At 45.0% G+C, this 10,002-nt stretch overlaps 1 protein-coding gene across 1 annotated transcript in view; it reads right to left on the bottom strand.

Annotated features, from left to right (window-relative positions):
- The window catches only part of traf3ip2a (TRAF3 interacting protein 2a), a 69,545-nt gene that overhangs the window by 34,204 nt on the left and 25,339 nt on the right, over positions 1–10,002 (bottom strand). The gene's annotated exons all lie outside the window — the stretch shown is intronic.

Here is a 10,002-nt window from a genome sequence, read left to right as displayed (position 1 = left end):
CATTGATCAAGGTCCAGAAACGTAGCAAGGAGATTGGTAAAATAAGGCCTTGGACACAGGGGTTCAACCGTAATTTTTTACGAAGCTACAAGAATACTTTTTGTATGCAAAGAAAACAAAAATAATGACTTTATTCAACAATCGTCTCCTCTGTGTCACCCTGGTGCCATTTTGGAGAGTATCCACCGCACATAAACAGCATATTGTAATGTCTGTTTTGGGTTTTGTTTCATGTTCTTGTTTTCATGTCTTTTATTTTGTAGTTTGATTTATGCTGTTTGTGTCATGCTTCCCTTGCCCTCATGTATCTCTGCCTTGTGTATGTGTCACGTTCTGATTGGGTTTATTGTCTTGTCATGTGATTTTATCAGTTCTGTTTACATCATGTGGTTGTCTTAGTCATGTGTCTGTGTTTGCTCATTGGGTTTGTTCATTGTCAAGTCTGTTCGTAGCCATCGTCAAGTCAAGTCTGTGTATCCTTTTTGGATGTTCTGGATCAACCTGTAAATAACTGCACGTTGGGTTCTAACTACACTCACCTTCAGAAGGACTGATCATTACAGAATACACAACCGAGAAAATGATCACGATCCAGCAGATCGCCTAGTGACCTCCGCTAAACACTCTGTCACGGTGAATCTCGCTCTGTTGAGGACTACGTGGCAGATTTTTGCGAACTGTGCTACCTAGTAGATTTAAATTATACTTCCCTCAGGACATATTCCGTTTTGGTTTTAAACAAAACACTTCTCAGTTTTAATGGCCACGCCAATACTCCACACTGGTCACTTGAACAATACATTGACTTTGTATTGTTGTTTGGTGTGTGTTTTTTCTGTGTGTGTTTTGTGGAGGGGGAATGTGACTTTTCCAAAGAGTGTTCTTATCTTGTCTGCCAAGCCAAGGTCAACTCACATCATGTCTGCCAAGCCACAGCCTGCTAACATCATGTCTGCTACAAAAAAGCCTGCTCACGTCATGCCCTCTACTCCAGGATCTGCTCACCACATGCCAGTTAAGTCACAGTTTACTCATATCATGTCTACCAAGTCACAGCCTGATCACACCATGTCTGCCAAGCCAAAGTCCGCTAACATCATGTCTGCTACCCCAGGGTTTGCTCACGTCATACCTGCCAAGCCAGCGCCTCTTCACGTCACGTCTGCCAAGCCAGAGCCTGCTGACATCATGCCGATCACTCAAGAGATTCTTCATAATATGGCCACCATTCAAGATGGCTGCCACACAAGAGTCTCTTTGTAAAATGGCCGCTCTTCTAGAGTCTCAACACGTCGCAGCTGATCCTCCAGAGTCTCATCACGACATGGCCGCCATTCCAGAGTCTCGTCACGACATGGCCGCCATTCCAGAGTCTCGTCACGACATGGCTGCCATTCCAGAGTCTTGTCACGACATGGCCATTCCAGAGTCTCGCCACGTCATGCCTGTCGAGGCAGGGCCGTCACACAAGATGGTCGCCACGCCTGAGTCCCCGGCCAAGATGGCCGCCACGCCTGAGTCCCCAACCAAGATGGCCGCCACGCCTGAGTCCCCGGCCAAGATGGCCGCCACGCCTGAGTCCCCAGCCAAGATGGCCACCACTCACTGTCTGTCATGTCACCCGTTCTCAGATGTTTTTCTTTAATTCACTGTCTGTCCTGTCACGGCCACGGAGGGCATTCAAAAACTCTCTGCCTGTTCTGCCTCAGACAAGTGGTCTGTCCATGTATCTGCTCCGATATATACCATGGCTCCCCGCTTGGCCTGCTCCACCATGGCACGGCCCAGGTCCCCCTCTGCTTCATGGTCTGTCACTGCTCCACGGCCCAGGTCCCCCTCTGCTACATGGTCTGTCACTGCTCCACAGCCCAGGTCCCTCTTTGCTCTATGGTCTTTTCCTCCACTCCACCACCCTCCTGGACTTTTTGGGTTTTGTTTGTTTGGGTGTCTGGAGCCACCCTTTGGGGGGGGGGGGGGGGGGTGGTATGTAATGTCTGCTTTGGGGTTTTGTTTCATGTCTTTTATTTTGTAGTTTGATTTATGCTGTTTGTGTCATGCTTACCTTGCCCTCATGTGTCTCTGCCTTGTGTATGTGGTCACGTATGGGTTTATTGTCTTGTCGTGTGTTTATCAGTTCTGTTTACTCATTGGTTGTCTTAGTCATGTGTCTGTTTGCTCATTGGTTTGTTCATGTCGTGTCCATCTTTGTCTGTTATAAGTAGTCAGGTTTTTGCCATTGTGCCTTGTGTAATAATGTTAACCTTTGTAACCTGCTGTCGTTGGTTAGTATTGTCTTTTTGTGACATCTAGTATGTTTTTTTGTAGTGTGTTTTAGTGTAGTCTTCATTTCTTGTCTGGATTATGTTTGGATGTTTTGGATTTCACTTCTGTAAATAAACTGCACTTGGGTTCATCTACGCTCGCCTTCAGTGGATCTTTACACATATGCTGTTCTGTGTCAGCTGTGTCACACAAACACAGCACAGTAAATGCTGTTTATGTTCAGTGGATACTCTGATTCAGTGTTCTAGCTGTTTTATTTTTAATTTTTAAAATTGTATGGAGCATATATAACCAGCAGTGAAATGTGAGTCCGGTCCGCTCCATGGACAGTGCAATTATTAAAGAATACAACACAGATGAAAAAATATACATAAATATAGCTATGAACGAAAACAATAAAAATATAAGTATAAAATATATAAAGAGATGTATACTGTAGAATTAAATATATAGTGGAAAATAATGTGCATGAAAGTAAACTGTTGTCTTAAATATTAAGATACACAGGAATGTACAAGATATATGTGCAAACAGGTTGACACTTTCAGTATGTCAATGTGAGGTAGTGAATGATGAATATCTTACTGATAAAGTGAATATTAAGTGGAGACAAGATGATGTTAAGAGGCTGGTTTTGAGTTTAGGAGCCTGATGGCCTGGGGGAAGAAACTCCTCCTAAGTCTCTCAGTTTTTGACATCAGGCTACGGAAGCGCTTACCAGATGGCAACAAAATGAAAAGATGGTTACTGGGGTGAATGGAGTCCTTGATTATTTTAACAGCTCTGCTTTTGCAGCATTTGAGGTAGATGTCCTGCAGAGAGGGGAGAGCAGACCCTGAGATGCGCTCTGCTAAGCGCACAACTCTCTGCAGGGCTTTGCAGTCATGACTGGAGCTGTTCCCCATACCACACTGATATACACTGAGTCAATACGCTCTTCTATGGCCCCTGAATAAAGAGTTTTCAGGATTGCAGGGTGAAACCCTGATTTTCTCAGCTGTCTCAGATGGTACAGTCTTTGCCTGGCTTTATTAACTTGTGTTTGAATGTGGGTAGTCCAAGTCAGGTCCTCGGAGATGTTTACACCGAGGTACTTGAAGCTGCTCACCCTCTCCACAGGGGTCCCGCTGATCATTAAGCAGTATAGGGCTGCTTGCTGTCTCTTCCTGAAGTCAACATCCAGCTCTTTATTTTTGCTCACATTCAGAGAAAGACAATTGCCTGCTGGCACGGATTGTACTGTCCACCCAAGGTTTCTGATTAGAGAAGGTCCTTATAGATATTGTATCGGTAGCTTGTTCGGCTAGCGTGTTTACAAAGCTTAATGCTACATCCGTGAACTCGCTGACGTCAGATGAACTTGCCCGAAACATGTCCCAGTCTACGTCATCAAGAGGCCGCCTGTAGCATGGCTTCTGAGTGGGCGGACCAGCGCGTCACCATCCTCTGCACCGGGGGTTCTTGAACGAGCCTTTGTTTATATTCCGGTGTGAGGAAAATGGCGGCATGGTCCGTTTTGCCGAAAGCCGGTAGTGAGCGAGCTTTGTAGGCATGCTTAAACTGAGTGTAGCAATGATCTAGTGTATTCGGTCCTCTGGTTGGAAAGGATACATGTTGATAAAAATTAGGCTTAACCTGCCTGAGGTTGGCTTTGTTAAAGTCCCCAGCGATGATAACAGCAGCGTCAGGATGTTTGTTGATGTTGCCGCTGAGCGCATCGTGAAGCTCGGATAAAGCCAAACCGGTGTCAGCTTGTGGTGGGATGTAGACAGCAGTAACGATGATCGATGAAAACTCCCGGGGCAGATAGAATGGGCGGCAAATAATAGATAAATGTTCCAGATGAGGCGAGCAGGAGCAGCGACAGAGTGGAGATATTCCTGGGGTCACACCATTTCTTGTTAATCATGAAACACACTCCTCCACCTTTGGATTTACCGGCCTCCGGCTGTCCTGTCCATCCGTAAAACAGAGAAGTTTTTCAGACGGCGTTACAGCAGCGTCCGGGACCGAGGGCGTGAGCCAATGTTTCAGACAAACAAAGGATGTTACAGTCCCTAATGTCCCCGTTGGAAACTTTATCCTGGCTCGTATAAGATCGTCCATCTTATTCTCCAGAGACTGGACATTGGCGAGCAGAATGCTCGGTAGAGGAGGACTGTGAGCTCTTTTTCTCAGTCTGTTGCGGACCCCAGCGCGTTTCCCGCGGTGTTTCTTGATCCGTCGCCTCGGTTGGTTATTCAGGTGGCCATTGTTCATCTCTGCGTTCCGGAGAATCTCAGATGGCCACGATGGGTTGGAGGATAAAGTGTCCTGAAACAGGTTAGTGAAGCGGTATCCAATGTCCAAAAGTGTTCCTTTGTCGTAAGTGATCAGTGCAGAGGTTATGTGTGCAAAAAGAGAAAGCAAAAGTAGGTAAAAAAAAGTAAATAAAAACACAATCTAAGCGGAGCGACCTGGACAGCGACCGAACTCGGCGGCGCCATCTTAGATGTCTGATGTCACATGGATCTGATGTCACATGGATTATTTTACCGATCTCCTTGCTACGCTTCTGGACCTTGATCGTGGTAATTACATTGCTGTCTATGGGAGGGTCAGACAAGTCTCAGAATTCAGCAAAAAAAATTAATTTGTGTTCCAAAGATGAACGGAGGTCTTTACCGTGAAGATTAGGCAAATAGTCTGGTGATGTAGGTCTGTGCACATTTCTCAATACAAAGTTTGCAAATTTTGGACTTGCATCCTCGGTAGTTCGGACTTTGCGCATTCGACTCGGGAGTGTGATGTCCGCGACAACACAAATCTGGTAATTCTGCAAACAGCAGCGTACTTGATAACATCAGTCAGCTCGCCTTGGCTACTGCAATTTTCCTCACTGTATATTTACAATAAAACGAAATATGATATGAAATACCACTGCCTCCTTTCATTTTCATTTAAACATAATAATAGCCGCAGAAATGTACTTATAGTTCAGGGAAATGTGTATATATATACAGCCATTACAATTAAACAAAATATTATATCAATTGCCTCTTTATTTTCATTTTAACATATAGATAAATTGAATAAAGACCAAAGATTACCTGTTAGATTTAGCCAAAACGAATTATATTTTATGTTTAACCATTAAAGAGACATCAGAGCCAGCAGTAAATGTCAGAAGGACTAGCCGAGTTGAGAGTGCTCTAGGCGGATACATGAGCACTGAGCTCCCGCTGATCGCGTGGAGCTGACCGTCTCCAAAATCGGTGAAACATATTTTTAAATAGGCGCTGTCTTTATAAATAAACTGCAGATTTGAGTTTTAAACAACTACATTCTTGCCTGAAATACTTTTAAAATTACATTTCATGACACAATAACAGTAATATTTTGAAAATGATCAGAATAAATGGTGGTTGATTGTGTCACAATGCTGTGTCAAGTCAAGTCTGCTTTATTGTCAATTCTTCCACATGTACAGTACATACATACAGAGAATCGAAATTGCGTTACTCTCAGACCCCCGGTGCATACAGATAACACGAACAGTAGAGCCCTAAAAATCTAGATCAAATATAAAATATAAGATAAAACTATACAATAAGGGAATGTAAAAAAAGACATAATAGAAAAAAAATAAAAAAAAATAAGGTTAAATAAAAGCAGCGCAAGGCACATGGCAGATAGAGTGCAAACCAGTGAACAAACAGTGCAGATAAAAATATTTTTAGTGCATAAAAAAAATAGCTTTATTCAGTCTGATTAAAAGTGACAAAGTGACAAAGGGCTCAAGAGCAGTTATATTTATTAAACTGACTGATGAGGTGGTAGAATGATGTCAGTTCCATGGTGAATGAGTGAATGAGGTAGTGAGCAGACCACTGCTGCACAAAGTGACTGGTGCATGTCATCGTATGTTAGTGGGAAGGGGGGAGGAAGTACCTGGGGATGTGGGATCTGGGGGGGGGGGGTTCATAGTTCAGTGGTGCCTGAGGCAGAAGAGGGACGGGGGGGCAAGTTGGGGGAGCGAGTTCAGCTTCCTGACAGCCTGATGGATGAAGCTGTCCTTCAGTCTGCTGGTCCTGGCCTGGAGACTCCGCAGTCTCCTCCCTGATGGCAGCAGACTGAAGAAGCTGTGTGACGGGTGAGTGGGATCACCTGCAATGCAGAGGGCTTTGCGAGTGAGACGGGTTCCATAAATGTCCTGGAGGGAGGGGAGAGAGACACCAATGATCTTCTCAGCTGCTCTCAATATGCGTTTGCAGAGTCTTCCGGCAGGACGCGTTGCAGGCGCCATACCACACAGTGATGCAGCTGGTCAGAATGCTCTCGATGGTGCCTCTGTAGAAGGTGTACATGATGGGGGGTGGGGCTCTGGCTCTCCTCAGTTTGCGGAGGAATTAGAGACGCTGTTGTGATTTCTTGGCCAGTGCTGCAGTGTTGGCGGTCCAGGAGAGGTCCTCTGTGATGTGCACACCCAGGAACTTGGTGCTGCTCACTCTCTCCACAGTCGCACCGTTGATGGTCAGAGGAACATGCTGAGTGTGCGCTCTCCTGAAGTCAACAACAATCTCCTTCGTCTTCTCCACGTTCAGAGAGAGATTGTTGTCACTGCACCACCCGGCCAGGCGGCTCACCTCGCTCCTGTAGTTTGTCTCATCTCTGTTGCTAATGAGACCCACCACAGTCGTGTCATCCGCAAACTTAATAAAGAGGTTGGAGTTGTGTGACGGTGTGCAGTCGTGGGTCAGCAGAGTGAAGAGGAGGGGGCTCAGCACACATCCTTGGGGGGCCCCAGTGTTCAGTGTGATGGTGCTGGATGTGTTGCTGGCCGACACGTACTGCCTGAGGTCTTCCAGTCAGAAAGTCCAACAGCCAGTTGCACAGCGAAGTGTTGAGCCCCAGCTCGACCAGTTTGTGAATGAGCTGTTGAGGGATGATTGTGTTGAATGCTGAACTGAAGTCTATGAACAGCATTCTGACGTATGAGTCTTTTTCGCTCTAGATGTGTGAGTGCTGAGTGGAGGGTAGTTGAGATGGCATCATCGGTCGAGCGGTTGGACCGATATGCAAACTGGAAGGGGTCCTGGGAGGGGGGAGGGCAGACTTGATATGGTGCATGACTAGCCGTTCGAAGCACTTCATGAGAATAGGAGTAAGTGCAACAGGATGGTAGTCACTGAAGCAGGATGGAGATGGCTTCTTCGGGACTGGAATGATGGTGGTAGCTTTGAAGCATGTGGGAACAACAGCCTGACTAAGTGAGATGTTGAAAATGTCTGTGAAGACATCAGTGAGTTCTGCTGCACAGTCTCTCAGTACACGCCCAGGAATGTTGTCAGGACCCGGAGCTTTGCGTGCATTGATCCTGCTGAAGGATCTCCTCACGCTGTCCGGGGTCAGCATCATCACCTGGTCACTGGAAGGAGGTGGAGTCTTCTGTGCAGTGGAGCAGTTTTGTGCCTCAAAGCGAGCGAAGAAGGTGTTCAGCTCGTTCAGCAGAGAGATGTTGCTGTCACAGGTCCGCTGTGGGGGCTTGTAGTCCGTAATGGTCTGTATCCCCTGCCACAGGCTCCGAGTGTCTCTGCTGTCGCTGAAACGATGGGCTATCCTCCTGGAGTACTGTCTCTTAGCCTCTCTGATGCCGCGGGATAGGTTGGCCCTGGCTGTTCTCAGGCCCCCCTCGTCTCCAGCTCTGAAGGCAGCGTTCCGCGTCTCCAGGAGTCTGTAGACTTCCCCTGTCATCCACGGCTTCTGGTTGGCCCGGACAGTGATGGTTTTTGTGACTGTTACATCCTCAATACACTTGGTGATGTAGGCAGTGACTGTCTCCGAGTACTCCTGGAGGTCAGTGGTGTTACTGTAAGTGGCAGCCTGCTTAAACATATTCCAGTCAGTTGTATCAAAGCAGTCCTGAAGAGCCTCAGACGATCCTTCTGGCCACACTTGAATCTGTTTCTGAACTGGTTTAGCGACTTTAACGAGCGGTCTGTATGCAGGCATTAGCATGACAGTGATGTGGTCTGAGGCACCGAGGTGGGGGAGGGGGAGGGCTTTGTAAGCTCCTCTCTGTGTGGTGTAAACAAAGTCTAAAATGTTGTTACCTCGTGTTGGAAAGTTAATGTGTTGGTGTATTTTTGGAAACACATTCTTTAAGTCAGCATGGTTGAAATCCCCAGCTATGATGAGAAAAGCATCGGGGTGTGCTGTCTGCTGCTCGCTGATGTGCTGGTATAGTTCATTTAGTGCATCGTTCCTGTTGCTGTTGCTGTTGTTCGGGGGAATGTAAACCGATACGAGCAGTATGGCAGTATATTCCCTCGGCAGATAGAACGGCCGGCACTTAATAATCATAAACTCCACCAGGGGTGAGCAGTGTTTGCAGATCACAACAGCATCGCGGCACCACGCGTCATTGATGTAAACACAAAGCCCGCCGCCGCGGGTTTTTCCTCCCGCGAGGAGGAAAAACCCGCGGTTGTGTGAACTCAACTAATCAGCATGTTTAGCGCCCAAGTCCTGCCCCCGAAAGTTCCGGAACTTTGAAAAAGTACTACCTCACGAGCAGGGACTTTCTGAGGGGCATTTTTTTACCCATTTTATTATTTAGATCCTGGTTCCTGTGGTGGAAACACACCAAGTACCAGCCCAAAGTCCCTAGTTCCTGGGTGGAGTTCCAGCAGTGGAAACGCGGCTAATGATTCAGTTCACCCATTCAAAGACCGTAGTCACTTGCCTTGTTTCTGAATGAATCAGCCATTTGAATGAATCTGTTGAATGACTCACTCATTCAAACAGTCATTTGCTGTCACCTACTGATTTGGTTTCATATTTAAAACTATCATTGCATTTATCCCAACATTTCTTATTTCTATGTTAAAAAAATATATTTAAAACATTATTTTTGCATTCGTAATTTTGTAGTGTAAATGCATTTATGGCACCTCAGCTTCATCAGAGTCTGTGTAAATACATCTAACGTCACTTCAGATGCAGCTTCTGTGTTTGCTGCAGTGGAAAGATGGAGTTTGTTGATACTGATTTAATTTAAATGGTTACAGCTCTACAGTTTCTTATTATTCCAATTGAATTAATGAAACACTGTAAGATTTTGATTTGAAAGAACCAAAAATAACCATTTAATATGGTTAGCGAAAACATGATAATTTAAGAAACATAGTGGGAAATGGTATCTGTTTTTTATGTACAGCAACTTCCTTTTAGTTAATTGTTATTTCTACCTCTTTTCTAATCACCGAGCACTTTATTTTGAGAGTTGTTTAAGTGAAAGAACATCTGTAACTTTGTCCAGATTGGGGGAATTGTAAAGTTTCATTTTTTACCATGTAAATATATATGTAAATATTATATATATATATATATATATATATATATATATATATATATATATATATATATATATATATATATATATATATATATATATATATATATTGTTGCATTAAAAAAAAAAGGATAGAGTTATGTTTGTATATGCTGTCAATTATAGTTTTTAGAAAGAAATTGCTAAAACTGCTAAAGATAGGTATCGGCAGGCCACATACAAAAATCAGAAATCAACCAAGAAAATTGCTATCAGTGCATCACTAATTCCATCAATTCTCTGGGCTTCCTCGCCCCTTTTTCTATGCCTTGGTCAGTCATCTACCTCTCTCCACCTCGTCCCTCCATCCCTCTGGTTGCACTGGGCTCCTCTTTCCCTCCAGCTCC

This window comes from Cyprinus carpio, chromosome B20 (assembly GCF_018340385.1).
Source record: "Cyprinus carpio isolate SPL01 chromosome B20, ASM1834038v1, whole genome shotgun sequence".
NCBI classification, from domain to species: Eukaryota; Metazoa; Chordata; class Actinopteri; order Cypriniformes; family Cyprinidae; genus Cyprinus; species Cyprinus carpio.
This window is presented reverse-complemented; position numbering and strand designations above follow the sequence as displayed.